The sequence below is a fragment of the Ambystoma mexicanum genome, chromosome 10, assembly GCF_040938575.1.
Source record: "Ambystoma mexicanum isolate Mex_15411 chromosome 10, UKY_AmexF1_1, whole genome shotgun sequence".
NCBI lineage: Eukaryota > Metazoa > Chordata > Amphibia > Caudata > Ambystomatidae > Ambystoma > Ambystoma mexicanum.
Window position 1 is genome coordinate 233,141,955 of NC_090932.1, and position 22,004 is coordinate 233,163,958.

Sequence of the window (22,004 nt, forward strand, 5' to 3'; positions counted from 1 at the left end):
TTCTGTGGCAGTGACTGTATTTGTGTTGGACTGTGCAAGGTTACAAAACTGAATCTGTGTGCGTTTAGTGCTATCAAATGGAACCAGATCTATAATTGTAGAGATGGAACACGCCAATATCCACACTACTGGTTCAGCACCAGCCCTGAAGTTCCAGCTCCCCTCACGCAGCACATGCATTGCTGGGTAGCACTAGTGCATGCTTCCTTCATACAGTCTCAGAGCAAATACAATGCAATACTGTTAGGAGGCTCTTTCTATACCATCAGTGTTAGCAGCGTTCCTACCAAGTTTGACCAAACTCACAGGTAACTCTTAGGCGGGGTAAACACTGGTATAATGTAATGTTAGTGGTGGGAGCAGGGGTTGTGTGTGTAGTGTAAGGTGCTAGAAGACCTTAGAGGTAAGTCAGTTGGGGAAAGGGATGAGTAGGCTTTACATGGCAAAACAACCTACAACACTGAGCTCCTACCCTGGCCATTTGCAGTCATGTCCCATTTCTCTAGCTCACAGTGCCCCTGGTCATATCTCTCCGTCTCTCTCTCTATCTCTATCTCTCTCTTCTTCTCTCTCTCTCTCTCTTCTTCTCTTGTATTCCATGAGGAACAATAACAAGTTTGCACATTAGAACGGGGCGAGGCCTAGGTGCCATGGAATAGGACATGCCTTCCGTGTGGCTCCTGAGAATCCGTGATGATCCGACAAGAAACTGTGCTCACAGGGCATACTTTGATCCACAAAGAGTATCGTTACACGTGTGAACAAGTGAGGCAGGCCCAGTGACAAACTGGGACCCCTGTTTGAACGACAGAACTCGAGCTGCGGGTTGGCAGTTTGTGACAATTGACCGAATACTGACAACAAAATGGCCGTTGCATCGAACAAAGGACACCGAGGGATGGCTGAAGAGCCGGGCGCTGTGGATTGTTGCTGGTGAGCGTGCTGCGGGCTGCACGACAAGAGCAGGGCGAACTGAACTGCTGTGATCACTGATACGATCGGGATACATTGTTGCGCTGACAGCCTGACTGAGAAGGCTGTGCGTGTGAAGCTCCGGGAAGGAGAGAGAGCAGAAGATCCAGGTGACAGGGGAGACTGCGAGGAGGAGCCCCAAACAGTGCGATAGTCCTACGGCGACCCTGGATGGGAGGTGGGGGTCGGCCGTAGAGACAGCACACCACCCGGGTGAGCGCACCCGTAGTGCAAGATCACTTGAAGGCAGGTGACCGCGCACGGTCACTGGAATACCGGGGGCGAGAACCAGTACGCTGAATGTGAACGAGGAACAGCCCAGCAGCAGAGTAGGCAGAGTGGGAAGCTGGCGCTACACATATATATTAGAGGCCTTTAAGAATGGGACCTCGGCTGCCCAGCAGATAAGCCCCGCTATACTGAGACGGTAGTGGACAACACGAAGCGCTTTCCAGCCTAAGTGCGTGTATGACTGCAATACGGCAGGATGGTTGAGCGGTGCCATTGTTGGGAGAGAGAAGCCGCTGCCTAAGACAGTGAATGAGACATAAGCCTGGGGGCGTAGTGCATCCTTTATCTCTCACGCATAGGAGCTTACAGGGATTTTGAACATTTGAGGAGAACAACTGCTCATCCACGAACACACAGTGTGGAGGAAGGTGGTGACCCGCAGAAGAACAGATTGCAGCGAAGGAGGGACGCCACGCAGTCACCTAACGGCTGAATTTCTGGTCTCCCCATGGAGGCGGAATGGAGGGGATGTGAACGGCAAAAAACACATTGGTACGCACAATGGCCATGTTGGGCTAATACTGCCAGCAAATCCAACCAGGGGCTGTAAACGGATTAGCGGGGCGACCCACAGAGATATTCACGGAAGGAGCCATAAAGGACACTGTATTAGATGGCCTGACAAAATAAGATCCAGAGTGCCCCAAGTGGACGCTACCTGAAAGCACTGAAGTCAGTGATACCACAACATCAGGGGCTGCTGCAGGAGCGGCTTGAATGGCTTTGGGGACGCAGCGCACTGAAGGATAACCGTAGGGGCATCGCAGGCCACATAAAGGCACAAACCCGTACCGCAGGCTTTACGAAGATCCAATATAGCACCAAAACAGGCCCACAGGCCCTTGGGTGCACAGATAACGCCACAACCCACAAGAGTCGGGACATAAGGACAATAAGTAACAGCAGCGGCCAAGGACGTGGGAGGACATAACCCATTGTGAAACAGCGCTAACAGAATACGAGGACTTCCATCACAGCTCCCCCTAAGCATCAGAGTTGGGAACGGACTAGCCCTGAGGCACCGAAGACCACACTCCCGAGTGCCCGCAGGGAAGCATAAGGCAACACCGAGATGGCGAACAAACAGACCAAGGCAAAGAGCAAACAACCCACGCTGGAAGAATATGCAAGTACACCGCAAAAGGCAGAAGGGGCTAGGTGCAAGGAGAAGACACCCGCTCCAGATACCGTCACATGGAGCAAAGACCAGCAGATCCTGGAAGCGATTGCGGACCTGAAACTAGCGTGGGAAACCAAATTGGAATCGGCCATGGTCGAACTGAAGGCGGCACTGGAACTTAAAGTTGGCGCAGTACAGGAAAAGGTGAATCTCCTCAGGCAAGATGTCAGAATACTAGCAGACCGTACAGGCGAACTGGAAAAGGAAATGGCCCCGAACACAGGTGCATGTGCGTCTCACAAATCCGAGATCCACATCCTGGAACAACGCATGAGCAATTTGGAAAACAGGGCAGAAGAAGCGGAGGGACGAGCCCGGAGAAACAACGTACGCATCGTGGGACTACCGGAAGGAGCAGAGGGATCGAATGCCACGGATTATATTGAAACGATGCTGCTGCGAGAAATAACAGGAGGGGTGCTAACCCAAGGATATGTGGTGGAATGAGCGCACAGGGCCCTGACAAGGAGGCCACCGCCAGGTCCCCCCCCCCTCCACCCCCTAAGACCAATAATCGCCAAAATCCTAAACTAGCGAGACAGGGAAAAAATCCTAGAACACTTCCGGAAAGGAGGCACGATACAAAGGGCATCGGCGAACATCACGGCATACCCGGACTACACACTGTTGGTACAAAGACGTTGTATGAACTATGGAGCAGTGAAAGAAGATTGCGGGAAGCAGGCTACAAGTACATGCTAATATACCCGGCTAAACTGAAGGTGTACCACAGAAATAGAGCACTGTTCTTCGACACCCTCAGAGGATGCGTCAGAGTGGCTGGACACACAGAAGTGCCTATTGGAAACTGGTATCCAGAAGGAAGACGGCGCAGATAAGTAAAATAGAGGCATCGGTACCTATGGTGCTGGGACTAGAATATAAGACAGGGCAAAAACAGTTGGGAGATGCGTAACACGGGCGGCATGAATACAAATGCTCAAGCACGCTGATATAGTGCAAAATTGTAGGAGTCTCATGGAACATGCTCTCACACCCCAAGAATAGATTAGTTAGGTTACTGATAGACCGGTAACACCTTGCTGGGTTCCTGATTTCGGCACACAGAGATAGGACCAAATGCGGGGGAGCCTGAGATCCAGGGATGGAGCTGGGCATCAGTTGGGGACGGGTATGGAGGAGGGAGGGGAGGGAAGGCGTGCAGTGAATATAGTTGGGAAGATGGGGTGGGGGGGTTAGTTGAGGAGTTATTGTTGAAAAGGGGAGGGGAACGAGCCCACACTCATGCCAAACAAGGCTTGAGAGAGGAACAAAGAGGGAGGGAGGAGGGATGAAATACGGATGACAATGGGAGGTCTTAGAATTGTAACGTGGAACGTGAGAGGCCTTAATAGTTACCTTAAGAGAAACAAAGTAATGATGTATCTGAGAAGACAAATAGTGGACATAGTATTACTGCAAGAAACCCACCTCACCAAAGAGAAACTAGAGGTGGTCAAGAAAAAGTGGAGAGGGACCACCATGGGAGCGACATATTCAGCTTATGCTAGGGGGTTGGTCACCTGGGTGGCACCTCATGTTCCATTTCAGCTGCTTCAGGCCACGGTGGAGCCAGATGGGAGGATGATAATGATGCGAGGGTTGTTAGAGAATAGAGAATTGAATATCATTGGGTATTTTGATACTAACACAGAGTGTGAAGTCAGAGGAAACCCTATGGGAGGCGTTTAAGGTGGTAGTGAGAGGGGCGGCCATTTCCAAATCCAAAGGGCTACAAGGGGGCATAGAGCGAGAGCTACAAAAGACCGAGAAGAAAGTAGAAGAAATAATGCATAGGGGAGGCACCTCACAGGAGGACGCCGAACCAGTGTGCCAACTACAACAAGCTAGCACAGGGCTCTGGGAAAGACTATGCAAATTGAACTATAACAAATATATTGAAAGACAACACGCAGGGGGGGATAAACCGGGGAGGCTGCTAGCATGGCTATATAAAAATGAGACACCAAGACCAGTAGTCAGGGAGATAACGGGAGAAGAAGGCCAGATCTGGAACACCCAGGAGGGGGTTCGTCAGGTTCTCCAAATGCCTCTATGTAGACACTGGGGAGGTAGCAGAACGGGAAATTCAGGAGACACTGGAAGACATAGGATTACCCAAATTAAGCGAGGAAGAAAGGGAGGACCTGGAGGCCCCAATCACGATTGAGGAACTAGAGTCAGTGGTACTGCACCTACCCACTAGCACAGCCCCGGGGTCAGACGGGCTCCCCAGCGAATTTACAAAACATATAGACAAGAAGTGCTCCCCTCGCTGCTGGCTATGCTAAACGAGGCATTCGAGAGGGGAAGATTGCCGGAATCCCTAAAGAAGGCAGTGTTTATTCCGCTCCTCAAACCCAGTAAGCCAAGCACAGAATGCAGGTCGTACAGACCCCTATCTATGTTAAACCAAGATAGCAAAATTCTTACGGCAGTGTTGGCAAACGGACTTAAAAGGGTAATTAACAAACTCATACACCCCGACCAAACTGGCTATGTCCCAGGAATAAATGTATCCGACAACCACAGGAGACTCCACCATATCATAGAACAGACAGAGAGCAACCTCAGCGAAATGGCAATAGTCTTGCTGGATGCAATAAAAGCCTTCGACTGTGTGAGATGGCCTTGGAGGATAGCGGCCTTGAAAGAATACAGGATGGGACCAGGGTATCTGAGGTGGATGAAGATGGTATACAGCTCCCCAACAGCTAGGGTCAAAACGGGTGAAATAATTTCAGATAAATGGCAATTCAGCAGGGGCACAAGACAGGGCTGCCCCTGGTCCCCATGCTATATATCCTGGCATTAGAACCATTAGCGATCTGCCTTAGACAGCAGTACGGAGAGATAGGGGTCCACACGAAAGGGGGACAGCACCTGATATTGTACGCTGATGATATGTTTCTATACCTGCGCCTTGCGGTATGTTCTAGAAGTGATAGAGCATTATGCGACCCTCTCGGGCATAGCAGTAAACCCCAAAAAGTCATGCATGTTCCCCCTGGGGAGATATAGGGGGGTGCCACAGGGGAACCTACCTATCCTGCAGATACCCTGGCAGACTAGAACAATCAGATACTTGGGGATTAATGTATACCATACGATTGCAGACGAATATAAATATAACACGGAGAGGGCAGTGGAAGGCATCAAAAACAGCATGGGGTTCTGGGTGAAACTCCCCCTGGCCATGGTGGGTAGGGCGGCCTTGCTCAAGATGGTGGTCCTGCCTAGGCTGTTATACTTCTTCTTCACAAATATCCCATACATGCCCCCCAAACGCTTCTTCACGAAACTCCAGAGCTTATGCAGGGGCTTCATATGGCATAATACCAGAAACAGGGTGGCCCGGGGGCGCTGTTGAGCAGCCAAGGAAAATGGCTGCTTAGCTCGTGAGCTCCATCGCAGTCCACCAGAATCCTTCTTGCATCGGCGCTGATCCGGACCGTTGGCTACAGCAATTGAGGCGATTTTGCTGCAGTAACCGCCCTTTGCACGCACCCGAAATCCTGGACTAAATCGGTGGCCGGGGACCGCGCGGCCGCCATTGGAGAGCGGCCTCCCCCCCCGCGGCCTCGCCGCAGCTGATGTGACCGCCGGCTCTCGAGGCGGCCCGACACCCGTCTCCTGTGTGCCACCGTCCGCGGCCGCCTGTGGCCTCCCCCGCTGCGGAGACTGTTCCCCGGAGCGCCTGTGGGCGGATCGCTGGCCTGTGCTGGGGCGACTGGAGCTGCGGCCGCCCGCTGCCGTGGTGCTGTGGCGGCCGGCCTGCCTGTGCGCTGCGGCCGGAGCCCCCCGCACCCCCCCCATGCGGGCGCCGCCTCCCAACCTGATTCCTGAGGCCTGTGCGGGCTGCACCGCTGACCGTATTTGCGGCCGCCTGTGTCCCCGGGCGGTCCGCCGGGGGAGCTGCCAGTGACGCCGCCAGGGGGGGGCGCTTGGGGGCGCTTCTGCCACCTCCCCGGGACCACGAGGATCGCGCCGCCAGACGACCATCGCCTCCAGATCTCATCCGCTTCTATCCTCTGAGGACACAACGGGCTCGCCCACCTACGGGCTGGAAGGTGGGTGTCGAGTGATACGCTGGGGGCCCCCCCCCCCTCTGCTCCCTTGGTTGCGGACCCCATTCCCTCAGCTGCTCGCATCCTGACGGTGCGCCTACGTCGCCCGCTGTGGGGCTGTCCACACAGGAGCTGGGACCTCTACCCCCCCTATACCTCGCCTTGCCGCTGGAACTGGGCCCACTCCTACACCCTACCCACATCTCTCACTGCAGGTCACCGCTGCCGGGCTTCGGCGGCTGGCTGGTGGACCCCGCGGCGCCGCCGGAGGGCACAGTGCCCCACTTACCTGATTGCCGCCCGCTCAAGATTACGCCACCTTGCTACCACCAGAACCCGCCTCATTTGCCCGGTCGCCGCTCTACCAAGCTCTCTGATCCTACAACACCCATATTCTGCTGCCGCTGACCGGTTGTCACCCTCCACGTGTCGCCCCATCCTCAATTCGGCCGGGTGGCCGGGTTCCCCTACCTTGGCCATGTCCAGCAGAGCATGGAGTGCTAATAAAGTGGGCGCCATGGACAAATTCGCCAAAGCGGCGCTTAGGGCGGACCCTGCGTCCTCCTCTGCGCCACTGGAAGATAGTGAGGCCCTCCCGGTCCCTCCACACCCGGATCTGTCTACCTTGATGGAGTCCATGGCGAAAAACTTCGCATCCTTCCATGAAAAGCTGGACGACATCAATGCTAGTGTAGCCTCCCTACGAGCTAAGGTTGACCAGCACGGGACCAGGATCACTGAAATGGAACAGAGGATAGGGGCCAGCGAGGATCATATTCATGCTCTCCAAAACACAGTCACTGAGCTCGTCCACGACATGAAACAGGTCAAGGCCAAGAATGACGACTTAGAATCTAGATCTCGGCGGAACAACATTCGCATTGTGGGGGTTCCCGAGTCTGCACTGAAGGGTCGCATGGCGGTGGCGGTCGAGCAGCTCATCAGGGATCTCCTTGGCAATCCTGAGTTTTCACCATTCTTTACAGTCGAGAGAGCGCACCGCTCCCTGGCGCCCCGGCCTAGGCCAGGCGACTTCCCCAGACCGATCATTGCAAAGCTACTGAGCTACAAAGACAGGGACCATATACTCCGACTGGCCAGAGAGAAGGGGGAGCTAAGGCTTGAATCACAAATCGTCAGGATCTTCCCGGACTTTTCGGTGGGAGTACAAATGGAGAGGCGCCGATTTGGCAGGGTGAAGAAGATGCTGAGAGAGAGGAAAATTGAATACTCTATGCTTTTCCCTGCTCGTATGAAATTCATCCACCGCAATAAAAGATATTTCTTTACGGTCCCTGATGAAGCGGTTAAGTTTATCGAAGCACAGATCCCACTGCCAAATCCCCCGGAGGAGCCAATTGGTGAGGACTGAAGCTGGCATCCCTGTGCTCCTAGGTGAATCTCTTGTGTTCGGGGCTACCGGGGACTGCCCATCTGCAAGCTGTTGCTGGCCCTCCCTTGACTTTCCTCTGGGTGGCCTGCCTCGGCCCCATGACCTTATATCTAGCATCCCATCTCCTGTGGGAGATGTCTATCTGCATCTTGGGTCCCCGACCCCACGATCCGGGCCTGGAGGCTGTGAGCTGGGCCGCACTGTTATGCACTGTCCCTGTTGGCCCTAATTTCGTCCCTGCTATCTCGAGCAATATGGTTTATCCTCCTTCTTGTAACCCCCACTTTACTGGTCGGGAAATATTGTAAACTGTAACGATGCTTTATCATGCAATGATCACACAAAGGTGGACTAGACGGCAGCAGCAGCCCCCACTGCAGCTGCAATGCCGCTTATGGCGAGGGTTATGTTACCAAGCCCCTGTTGGGCTGTGTTTTTGGCGTTGCCGAGTTGGGGATGGCACGCAGGTTGTTTTGAGGGTTGGTGTCGAAGCACTGCTAGTCGTTACTGGGCGGTGAGGGTGGGGGGAGGGACAGTTGGGGTTTGCTTTATACAAAAAGGCAGGATGGTCTTGACGGGCGCGGCAGGGTGGTGGATCTGCTTCACTCTAGCGCTCCTGGTGGGTATTGAAATCAGATCCCGCATTTGGGATGTCCCGTAACTCTTTGGTATGGCCACCAGAGTGCTGACCTGGAATGTTCGGGGTCTGACCAACTTCACCAAGTCTCGTAGGATAACGGCGTATGCACAGAGACATGGGATCAAAGTGCTCCTATTGCAGGAGACTCACGCTCAGAAACTCCTGTCATCAAATCTCGCACAGACCTGGGGCCCAAACAGATACTATACTAAGTACTCCACCCAGTCCAGGGGGGTACTTACCCTTATTCACAAGTCCGTTGGGTTCACACTTCACACATCCCACATCGACACAGAAGGTAGATATGTGATTCTGCACTGCACCCTGGCTAGTGATGAATGCCTGCTTGTGAACTCATATGCCCCCAACATTGACTCCCCGGAGTTTATAGACACAATATCTGCCATTCTCATGAAATATATTGATGTCCCTATCATATGGGGCGGAGACATGAACCTTATAATTGATGCGACCTTGGACAGAACGACCACTGCTCGTAGACCCATGTCCCGTGCTGCTAAACGGCTTCAAACTTATATGGGCTCCCTAAACTTGCTCGACGCTTGGAGGACACTCCACCCCCAAGAGAGGCACTACACCTTTTACTCTACGGTACACGATAGCTCCTCGAGGATAGATCTATTCCTACTGTCGGGTGACTGTATGGGCAGGGTCTCGGATGTCAGGATCCTTCCGCGTACGCTCTCCGACCATTCCCCCGTGCTGCTACAGATCCAACTTGGTAGAGCCCCCGAAGCCCGCCTAGCATGGCGCTTCAAATCCGACGCCTTGTCAGATATAGTCTTTAGGGCTGAGATTCTGGCGGACATAGTCCTGTTTTTTGAAAACAACAACGCCTACGACACGCCCGAGGGGACCCGATGGGAGGCATTCAAAGTTTACATCAGGGGAATGTGCATCTCCAGGGAAGCAGGGGTCCTCCGGGCCATAAGGCAGGCGCTGAATAACTCCGAAACTAAGCTTAAAAACCTAGAAAGAGATTACGCCTCTAATCCAGCGCCTGCAACCCTAGCGAAGATTAGAACAGAGTTGGAACAATTTGAAGTACATGCCCTGAGTGAGGTGAGATACTATGCCCGCCCCGTTGCGGCCCGAAGGTATGGTGAAGGTGATAGGCCGGGCAGGACCCTGGCTAAACTGGTGCGATCAGAGGGAGGTAGGACCCGGATTGATAGTGTTATTGACGAGAAGGGCGTGAGGCACTGGTCGGACCAGGCTATCCTCGACACTTTTACCGGCTTTTACGCCAACCTATACGGTCCCCAGCCAGAGCACTCAACCCGTGACCTCGATGACCTATTGGAGTCTATCCCTATGACCCTGATCTCCCAAAACACCAAAGAACTCCTTGACGCCCCGTTCTCCCTAGAGGAGATAGTTCGGGTGATCTCAGATCTTCCGAAGGGCAAGGCCCCTGGCCCCGATGGGCTCACAGCTGAGTTCTACCAGGAGCATGTTGCCATACTAGCGCCCATACTGCACGGGGTCTGGACGGAATCACTCCGTTCACTCACCCTCCGTCCCTCTCTAAGAGAAGCATTGATCACCGTCCTCCCCAAGCCTGGGAAACCCCCAGACGAATGTAGTTCCTATAGACCTCTGTCGCTTATCAACACCGACACGAAGATTTTTGCCAAAGTAATTGCCAACAGGTTTCTCCCGTCCATGCCCTACTTGGTCCATGCCGACCAAAGTGGATTCGTCCCTGGTCGCTCTACGGCACTCAACATCCGCCGCCTCTTTAATGTCCTGTCTAGAATTGATCCAAATGCCGACACAGTGGCAGTCACATTAGATGCCCAAAAGGCGTTTGACATGGTCTCATGGCAATACCTATGGGCTGTGCTGGTGAAAATGGGGATAGGTCCGAACATGATCTCCTATATAAAGCTGTTATACACAAGACCATCGGCTAGGGTCCTAATCAACTCCGTCCCCTCCTCCCCCTTCGAATTACACAGAGGTACACGCCAGGGCTGCCCGTTCTCCCCCATCTTCTTTGCGCTGTCCATTGAACCCATGGCCGATCACGTTAGGAACCGACATACTCGTAAGGGCGTACGCTTGCAGGATTCACCAGAAATCATCTCATTATATGCGGACGATGTACTCCTTTACGTCAGACAGCCCTCCACATACCTGGACCCTATCATTCGCGACATAACAAAAATAGGAACGTTCTCGGGCTTTACCATAAATTACTCCAAATCCGAAATCTTCCCCCTAACTAAAACAACTCAGCAACCGTCCTGTGAGTTCCCCCTGCGCTGGTCCCCGGGCGGAATTAAATACCTCGGAGTGCAAGTGTCACTAGCTAAAGCCTCCCTGTTGGCAGACAACTACGCAGCCACGGCTCAGCTCATCGAATCCAAGATGCTTAAGTGGCGCAACCTACCTCTATCCCTGGCGGGCAGACTCTCCCTAATTAAAATGATCGCGGTACCCAAGCTTCTATACATATTCGCCAACGTGCCAGTGTGGCCAGGCAAGCAGTACTTCAAGAGCCTTCATACGACGTTTGCTCAATTTCTATGGCATTCCGGAGCAGTCCGCAAGAAGTGGCTACATATGGCCCTGCCTTACGAAAGAGGGGGCTTCACTGCCCCCGATCTGACTCTCTATTGGAACGCCGCACAGGCCCAACACGCCACCCACTGGTACACACACCCAAATCCGCCCCCACATGGCAGATTAGAGAAAATGGCTGGCGACGGCACCCACGTCATGACTTTGCACTATACATACCGTGCTGATGCCCCATCGGACCCAGTGGCCGCCACGATTAGGGCATGGAATGATATTCTCTCCTCCACTCGCGAGAAGCGTCCATATTTCAAGTGGCTCCCCCTATGGCAATTTCCTGGCCTTCCACCTACACATGATCGACTTCTCTCCCAGCGGTGGGAGGGCCTGGGATATCGGGCCCTAACGGATCTTTACCGGGATGGCACATTTATCACCCCCCAAACATGGCGCTCAGAACACCCCAGCTCAGCGCTCGACTTGTTGCAATACTACAGGCTGAGAGCAGCGGTACGGACAATGTGGCCCTCCTTCCCAGATGAGCCCCCAGACTCCCCTGATCTCCAGTACATAGCTAACTCCTCAGGCTGTAGGGGTATAATATCCTCCCTGTATAAAATGCAGCTGGACAAACTTGGGAATATGTCCCCAGACTCACGTCAAGCATGGGCGGAGGAACTGGACACGGAGATCACTGACGCAATGTGGAGCAAAATGTGTGCACATACGCGCAAAGTCTCACTCAATGCCAGGTTCCGCTGCATGCAATACAAACTTCTCAATAGGCTTTATTACACGCCGCACAGAGTGGCAAAATTCACACCCAACTCGACACACACATGCCCGAAATGTAAATTGACTGAGGCAGACCATGGTCATATGTTCTGGTCCTGTGCTGCGCTGAACACGTTTTGGGTGGAAATTACAGAAGCGCTCTCTGAGATAATAGGCTCCCCCATCGAGATGAGCCCACTAGCCTTGCTATTTGGTATTTGGGCCGGGGAGGATGAAAGGAAAATGTCAAGATTCTTAAATGTGGGTGCTATTGTTGCCAAAAAATGTATACTGCAATGCTGGAAGCGCCGTGACCCCCCCCTCCTTCAGCATGGAAGAGGAGTACATCGGATCCCTGCCCATCCCCTCCCACCCCAGAAATGTTTGGACGGAATTTCGCAGTTACTTAAACAACAAAGACGGGGTTGAATGGACCTCCGCCCCCTCACCCGCTCAGCCGGACTAAACATGAGGCTCGCCCCATCCGAGCTATTCCTCAATATCCCCCCCGCTGTTATGTGCTGTTGATGCTAGTTGTGATACAATGCATATATGTGCTGATATGATGTTCGCTTTCCTGCATGCTATCCGTGTTGTACCTGTCTTGATTTCCTGCCAATAAACAAACGTTTAAAAAAAAAAAAAGAAACAGGGTGGCCCTATGGAAATTGCAGAACCCGTATGATAGATGGGGCATACACCTGCCGAATTTCGAGATGTACCATTTAGCTGGGCAGCTCCAGTACGTGGCCAGATGTTTGTCGGAAGAGGAAAAGGCAGAGGCCAGATTGGTTAGTAGGGACTGCCTCCCATTCTTTTTAAAAGAACTGTTATGGCTGCCTAAATCAGAGATGCATGGACGTACGAGATTGCTGGCACTAGGTTGGAAAACTTGGCGCAAAGCGTGCCAAGTAGTGGGAAACCCGACCCCATGCTCCCCGCATGTACCAATGGTGGCGCTATGCAGAGAGGATGAGCAAATGATAAAGGGGATCCGCAAATTCTGGGAACTGGTGGGCCTCGCGACCCTGGGAGACATATGGCAAGAGGGGGAGGTATTAAACTTCCAAAAGATAATGGATGAAACGAGTACACATAGGACAACACATTACATATACCAGAATCATCAAACGAGTGGGAGAAAAGTGGCCCGAGTTAGTACTAGCAGAACAACCCGGTACGGTCATCGAAATGATGTACGATATCTCAGAGGGCGGGCACGAAATATCCCATATTTGCGAACTATTGATGTCCAGAGTGGGCAAGGAGTTGCTCCAACTGAGGAGGGACTGGAAGGAGGCGGTGGGAGAACCTATGCAGGATGGGCAATAGGAAAGAGCTCAGAGGTATCATAAGAAGGTGTCCCGGAATGCGAGGCTGCAACAGATCCAGTTATATGTTACCCACAGGGCATCCATGACCCCCAGTAAAATTGCTAGGTTTGGAAGAACAGTGACACAGAAATGCCCCAAGTGCGTGGAGATGGATGCTGGGATGATTCACATGTTCTGGGTGTTCCCAGAGGTGGGAAGATTCTGGGAGGAAGTCAAACAACGCCTGTCCCAAAAGGGGATCAAGCTAAGGGTGGATTCAGTATGGGCATGCATGCTGGGGGGATTCCCCAGACCACGTAACCTAAAGCATATCAGTAAACTGAAAGACCTGGCCTACATCTTGGTCAAACGGAGAATTGCCATGAGCTGGAAAACAGCCCAAAGACCTAGATTAGAGGTGTGGTGGAATGACCTCTTGAAATGGGCAGAGGCAGAGACAGTGGCATGGTACGAAGCAGTCAGCAGGGGAGGGGAGGGGAGGGGAGGAGGAAGCGGGACCCCTGATAGCATGGAGACAAATGGTGGCCACGATGTCGGGACTCTCCCATATCGGACCTAGTGAAGGTGATAAGTCTGGTAATAGTGAAGACAAACCCTAATAAACTAATTCTATGTCAAGACCGGAGGCTCCCATTATGCTTCTCTTTCTTTGATTCAACAATAAAGAAAAAGCTCAGCAGCAGGATTTGCGCACCCAAATGTGCCATGAGTAATGTGCATAAAACAGGTGCACTAATATATAATAAACATAGTAACATAGTAACATATAACCAAGAGTCTCTGAAGGAACTGCATTTCCCAGGGAACTTTGCTCCAGTTCATTTAGAGGCCACCAACATGTGACCTAGTCCTCCAATCGTTGTCCAGATCCCCTCCATAAACAGTCCTAAACATGATGTCCCTTCCCCTCCTTTGCTGCTCACAGCAAGAGGTAAGTACTTCATATTTAGCACTGTTTATGACATGATTTTATAATTTAAGACACGTTATTTTTTTTTCATAATATTATATGTATTTCACTGTTATTTAAGAGTGCGCTCTGTTTATATTGATTTACTTTCAATATATATTGATTTACTTTAATTCGTATTATTGTTACTTGCTGTGCTCTCCGACGCCAGTTACCTTCTACTGGCCTCGGAGACGGCGTGATACGAAGCTCTGTTTCGCGCGGTTACAGCTGATCAGCTGTCGTTGATCCGCTCTTTGCGGGCGGATCCCTCTGCGGACTCGGGCCGGCCTCCCCGTCTCTTCGTTGCCCTCCTTGGGCACGGGGGGCCGGCGCTGCCTAGCCGGAACACGCAACGCCGTCCGCGGACCACCAGGGGAGCGCCTGTTCTCCCTGGTCCTTTCCTCAACATTCCGGCGCTCGAGTGCGCATGACCGTTAATAGTATAACTGTCCTTGTGAGGTTGAGCGCCGGAATTCCTCTCCAGGCGGCAACGATATTTCATTGCGAATTTCATTGCAGATTAACAGAAATACCCTCGCGAGTGAATATATATATTTAAATTCAGAATTGGCATTAAAAAAAAGGGGAGAAAGAAATCTCCTGTTCAGCCTACTAAGGACAATAACAAAGCTGAACTGAACTGATATTACTGGGCAGTGAGAGAAGGCGTTCTAGAAGCCCAGAAAATAAAAAATAAAAAAAATAAATGCACCTTACTCACTTGTTTTTTTATCATGGCAGCTCAGTACTCACCTCACTCAGATCAGGCTTGGTCTGAGGCTGAGGGAGATCACTGCTATATAGATGAGGTGGCAATGGCTAATAGCTTACAGAAGGTTCTGGGATCCTCAGTGGAGACCAGTATTAAAAAAGCTGGAACAGATATGCTCATTCCCGTACAAAATCATCTAGACACTATGGAAGAGCATTTAAGAGGGACCTCCCCTCCTGGGAGGAAGAGAACACAGAAAAGGAAGCACCTTACTGAAGGGGGATGTACAAGAGCTCTATGACCCCCTCCCTGCCCCCCCACCCTCTGCCCCCACACCCCCCCCCCACCCCAAGCCAGCCGAATAATGCCACAGCTGCCGTAATGGACGCCTTCTCAAGGCTGAAACAAGCCTTTATGAACAGGAAAGTAACCCCTTCCCATGAACCCCCTTACTCCGAGGAAGAAATCGGGGGGGGGGGGTGGACCCTCAAGCCCGGAGGAGTATGGACAGGGCACGGAAGACGACCACAACAGGGGCGTCTATGACACTGATTATTCCCACTCTTCATCTGAAGAGGAATTTCAAATCGAGGGTTCAAAGCCCTCAAGTTCAGGGATTGTGGCAGACCCCATCCCCAAGAACGCGACCGGGAACAAGTCTCCTGCAGAAGGGATGCTCGCTCACTCCGGAAGATCTTATGCACCCCAGATCCACTGACTGGGAACCGTCTTCAAAGACAGCAAAATACATTCATTTCAGGCTGCGCAAGCCACTCGATAAAGAAGTCAGAGCCAGACTTCGGGCCGAATGTCCGCGTCCGGAAATTCTGGACAAAATTGCTCTAACACCGGAGCTAGATTCAAAGATGATTACCTTTTTAGGTAAAAATTTGAAAGACCCGAGGAAAGGCATAGACCGAGCCTGGAAGTCCTGTCAGGACAAGGTACTGAATGTAGCGGGGCCACTAGCCAAGATTTCAGATCTAGCAGAAATAGCCAGCAGCTCATCTGATCCCATTGACCCTGTTATCCTCTCTGGTTGGGTTCAACGGGCCATTTACCTGCTAGGCAACGCCAATTGTGCTATTTCAGCGGAACGTCGGAAAGGCATTCTATACAAAATAGACGCCAAACTCACCGAATTGGCAGACACAGAATCAGGCCCAACGGCACAAGGACTGCTCTTCGGAGATCCTTTCATGAAGGAGATGGCAAAAGTTGTCGGGACATTCACAGCATTGGACAAAGCACAGGCTTCAATCAAAAGATTATTCACAACCAAGGTTTTCTCCAGGGCCGGACGAGGCAGAGGTCGCTCTGCCGGCCGTTACTTCTTCGACAAGTGACCTCGACAATCCAGAGGTCAGCATAACTCCTGGCAAGAATGCTCCGATACATTCTTCCCCTCGAGAGGTTGTGGAAGAGGGCGTCCCTGGAGGAGAGCAGCTAGATACCCAGCCCAACAACAATCTACAGGTCAGTGTACTTATAGTAGCGCCAGCGCCACTAACACCTATAGGAGGGAGGTTAATGATGTTTGTAAATGCTTGGGATACCTTATCGGGAGACGCCTGGGTAAGGGACACAGCTCGGGGTCTGTGCTTAGAGTTCTTCGAGCAACCCATTCAGACATGTCGCCCTACTCCCATAGTTATGTCTCAGACAGATCAAACCGCCTTAGAGAGCGAAATACTCAGTCTTCATCAGAAGCAAGTGATTCATCCCTGCTCAAGTCAGGGAGGCTTTTTCAGTCCCATATTCCTGGTACGCAGGAAGGAAAAGGTACGCCCAGTCATAAACCTCAGAGCTCTCAACGAATTCATCATTTACCACCATTTCAAAATGGAAGGTATACACATCCTCAGAGACCTCCTGAGACCGAACCATTGGCTTATGCGCCTAGATTTAAAAGATGCTTACCTCGCAGTGCCGATTCATCGGGCACACATAAGCTACCTGAGACTTTCTTGGAGAAATCGAGATTGGGAGTTCACAAGCCTACCCTTCAGGCTCTCTTCTGCGCCTTGGGTTTTCACCAAACTCTTAAGGCCTGTAGTAGCTCACTTAAGAGAACAAGGTGTCCGTCTCATAATTTACCTAGACGACATCATTTTCATGGCCCACTCGCAAGAACTAGTTCAGTAACAGACCAGACTAGCAATAAACTTACTACACAGCCTCGGTTTTCTCATAAATTGGGAAAAATCAGTTCTTCTTCCATCCAAAAATATGGAATGTCTAGGGTTCGTAGTGGACACCCAGAATTCGCAACTTCGACTCCCATCAGCCAAGATTAACTCTACCAAAAGAGAGATACGCAGGCTCTTACAGAAGAACACGTTCTCTCTTCGAGAACTAGCAAGAGTGATAGGGCTACTTTCATATTCCATTCAAGCAATATTTCCCGGCCCTCTTCACTGCTGGGAACTGCAAAGACTAAAGGGCCAACACTTAAGGCGAAGCCTTTCTTATTCTCAACTCCTGACACTGTCACCTCAAGCGAGGACAGAGCTCAACTGGTGGCTCACTCACATGGAAGCCAGGAACGGCAAAGCCACCTTCGGTTCCGCTCCAGATATTATCATCGAATCGGATGCCAGTCGCTCCGGCTGGGGAGCGAGATGCGGTTCCGTAGCCACAGGAGGGACTTGGTCCCCTCAGGAGATGGATCTGCATATTAACTGTCTAGAGCATCTTGCAGGTTCCTTTGCAGTACGCTCTTTTGCCAGAGACAGAGCGAGTTGCTGTATCTTACTAAAAATGGACAACATCTCAGCGGTAAAATACATCAACCATCTGGGCGGCACCAAATCGAGACCTCTTGCAGAGTTAGCCAATGACTTCTGGCATTTCTGTCTGGATCATCGGATTTCAGTGACAGCGGAATACCTTCCCAGTCTCTCAAATGTAGTAGCAGACTGGTATTCCCGTCACTCGACAGATTACAGCAATTGGAGGATCAACAGAGAAGTTTTCCTCCGCCTCCAGGATATTTGGGGTCCGATGTCCATAGACCTCTTCGCTTCCAGACTCAACACTCAACTTCCAGTGTTTTACAACTGGAGGCCAGACCCGGCAGCAGCCGCAACTGACACATTCCTACAGTCATGGTCCCAGGGAATACTGTATGCCTTTCCCCCTTTCACTATGATAGCGAGGACCCTGGCGAAGGCCCGTCGGGAGCATGCGGATCTGATCCTTATAACGCCGGTCTGGACATCTCAAACCTGGTATCCAGTTCTTCTGGAACTTTCTTCGGATTCTCCAATCCTACTACCCCAATTTCCGGATCTCCTACTACATCCAACAGGTCAGCGTCATCCTCTTCTTCTCAGCGGATCTCTGACCCTAGTGGCCTGGAGGATTTCAGGTCAAGATGGAGAGTCCCAGGTATGTTCCGCATGGCGATCAATCTCATCGAAGAGAGCTGGGCTCCTACTACCCTTAAGAGGTATTCCAACTCTTGGAGCACCTGGAGTTCCTGGTGCCGAGAGAAAGGATTACATCCAATTTCAGCACCTGTAGAGGAGATATTGAATTTCCTAGCATCCTTGGCGGAAAGAGGGCTTGCCTACAGTACTGTGAACGCCTACCGTTCAGCAATTTCCGCATGTCATGACCTTATTCAAGGAGCACCAGCAGGAGAACACCATCTCGTCTGCAGGTTGCTCAAGGGTGTGAGTCTTACCGTCCCACCTCCAACCCGCTACGACAAGCTTTGGGACGTTAATAAAGTACTGAACCTCTTCTTGTCATGGCCCAGTAACAAGGAACTATCACGTACGGCCCTATGCGGCAAACTTACTACTCTACTCTGCTTGGTATCCTGCAGGAGAGTCTCTGACGTCAGAGCTCTAGATTTAGCAGGCAGGGTTTTTTCTCCTGATGGCATCGTATTACATATTCATAGAAGAACGAAGAGCAATTCCAGGGTAATTCTTATCCCGCCTTTAGAGATCAACCCAAGCTTTGCTTGGTTAACTGCTTGAAAGTCTACGAAGAAATGATAGCTTCACTCAGGACCTCCCCTAACGGGCAGCTACTGATAGCTCTACGCAAACCGCACAAAGCGGTGTCAGCGCCGACTTTAGCACGCTGGGTGCGCTGGACTCTAACTCCAGCAGGGATCGATACCCAGCACTTCAGAGCCCACTCCGTTAGAGGAGCCATGGCCTCCAAAGCCTTTCAGGCAGGAGTTCGCCTAGAAGACATCATAAGTATGGCAGATTGGGCAAGCGAATCAGTATTCAAACAATTCTACCTGAAACCGGTAGATCAGCCGGCATCCATTGTGGTAAGTAAGCTTTAAACAAGCATAATGGGAGCCTCCGGTCTTGACATAGAATAAAGATTTTCCATAATAACTTACTAGAAAGTCTTAATTCTATGAAAGACACGGAGGCAAGCATTATGCTTCTCTTTCTTTAATTCAACAATAAAGAAAAAGCTCAGCAGCAAGATATTTGCGCACCCAAATGTGCCATGAGTAATGTGCATAAAACAGGTGCACTAATATATAATAAACATAGTAAGTTATTATGGAAAATCTTTATTTTGCGACATTGAAGTAGGTGCTCGAGTTAACGAGGAGGGAGGGGGGAGGACTGTAATGTGTAACATGATGATGCAATACCAAGAAGCTAGAACACGGAAATGTTCTACATGTTGGTTAAGTTTGGAGTGTTGTTAAAAAAAAATAATAAAAATTGTTATACAAAAAAATATATATACTTTGCACATTAGAAGGGCAGTCTGGAAACTCCAGACATTACCAAAAGCTACCTGCTAACGTTTAAGGGAGGTGGAAACTTTTGGTTCAGAGGAAGGTCTCCTTGAAATTTGAGGGCCGGAGTCAGCTATTTCTCCTTCTTTAGTATGTTGGTTGGCAGGCCGAGGAATGCCTTAAACCGCAGTCTAACATTCTCTGGTGCTGCTTGGACTTGCTTCTGTCACAGTCCAAAATGAAAGTCCCTCCACACTCCTCTGACCCCAATAGCCACAACTCACACGTCTTTGACACAGCATTAGGACTTCGGTATCAAGGTGATGCTGGAACCCTGCAGGAGATTCTTCATGATGAAATTAGCAGAAATGATAGAAGTTGGAGTGGGAATTCCTCAAAATGTGCAGCACATTGGCCTAGAAGATGCAGATCACTTACAAAGGATGCCAAATCAAAGATTGTTCACAAAGTCTATACTGAAACATGACGGGAATGCCAAAGTCAAGAATAGACTAACAATGGAGTAGTACTACTGATAAACAATCAATGGCAAAGTTGCAGTTTAAAGTGGGAGAAACTGCCTTAGAAGTATGTAAAACGCCTTTAAAATGCAAAGCACTCAAAGACTTAAAAAACCCAACTCTAGCCCCCAGAGCAAGGGTTCATCTAAATTGAGGGGTATCAGTTAAGTATGGGGGTTTAAGGGTAATATGAATTAATTCCAATCGGGTTTAACAAGCTAAATTCAATAGGACAGGTGCAATTATAGTTCACAGCCTGGTAGGTTTGCACTTACATATTCCTGTGTATGACAGATACCTATCTGGGGAGAGAGGAATCCCACACAAGATTCTTACATCCTGGTCATCACCAGAAGCCAGGCAGAGAATGGCTGCAGGAAGGGACCTTGCACCCAATTGAGATTTACATGAGTTAGGGGGCAAGCAAAATAGGTATGCAGGGAAGGTCCAGGTTCAGGATTGGATCCGGCTGGCATCACCTATAGTCTTTGCTTCTGACCTCATGTTCTGGAAGCTAACTGGAGCTGGAATCATACCATTATGTCGCCCTCACAATTATGACAGGCAGAAATGTGGGGGTTTTCTGCACCCCCTCCCCCTTACACCACATATATATGTGGGGGGTATAGTGAAATGAAGTGGGTCCCAGCCTTCTTAGGTTGATTCGCTAGGTTTATTACCATCTTCATAAATTACATATAAGTTACATTTAGGACATAAAGTAACACTGGCAGCCCATCACCCAGGCCTCTGGCTGACCAACTCCCAGGTTAGAACATTCACACAGGCATTCCAACACTCAGGCATAAACACACCACATGACATCACACCATTCCTTCTACAAAGCCAAGCCATACACAACACATTGGTTCTTTAGCGAATTTCACCAATATGACAATAGCATGACTCACCCAACTTGAAGTGTGGCCCAACCACAATGAACACTAGAACCTTCCACCAGATGGTGATAAACCATACATCACCCTCCTGGTCGGTTCCTTGACGTTCCCAAAACAGACATCCAACCACCAATTAAGAAAACATGAATAGGCCTCATCATCACAGATATGCATTATTGGATGTTAACTCCAAACATCAATGGTGCGACAACATTTCCATCAAAATGAAATTATGCACCCCCTTTCCATGAAACGTATCCCTTGGCATCTGCAGCAAAAATCTTCAGGAACGGAAATCACTGCCCCAACTGTCATTCTTGTGGAAATGCAGTACCAATACGGAACACAAGTCCCATATATATGTGGGGGTTATAGTATATAATATTAATATGGGAGGGCCTGCGGGGGTGTGGAGGGTCTCCCCCGCATATATATGTGGTGTAAAGAGGTTTTAAAAAAAAGTCCGAAATTTTTGGACCTCTCAATAATCACATAGATCCACTGGAGCTTGACTTCAGGAATCTCAACATTGGAAAAGCGTGGTTCTGCAACCTACAGTGATGCAACTGTGATGATGCAGCTGGCGCCGTACCGTACTGTGTCCAGTTTCCAGTGGTGTATCCACTCCAGATGTGAAGACCTTCCAGACTGGAGCCGATATGTAGGTCCTATGTAAGACAGATGAGTGGCATATGATCCCCTTAGTGTTAGCTTGGTCAGTGGCATTGCAGCAACAGTCCTGGCATCCTTCAAGCACCCTATAGTGCTTCAGATCCAAGTTTCACTGGTCTACCCGATAATGGCTCCAAAACCAGCCCTCAGATATGGAAAATGCTGGACGGGGGTTGAAGGGAGTATCTCCAGCCCACCTATTAGGAGACATGTGCCATTCAAACTATGTTTTGTAAGGACTTAACACAACAAGGTAGCCAGGTTGCAAAGACATGCACCATTACAATAAGACAATAAATATACATTGCCACCAGCCTGTCTGAAGCACAC

At 50.6% G+C, this 22,004-nt stretch overlaps 1 protein-coding gene across 3 annotated transcripts in view; it reads left to right on the forward strand.

Annotated features, from left to right (window-relative positions):
- POLR3D (RNA polymerase III subunit D) overlaps window positions 1–22,004 on the forward strand; it is a 244,833-nt gene that overhangs the window by 91,267 nt on the left and 131,562 nt on the right. The window lies entirely within an intron of this gene.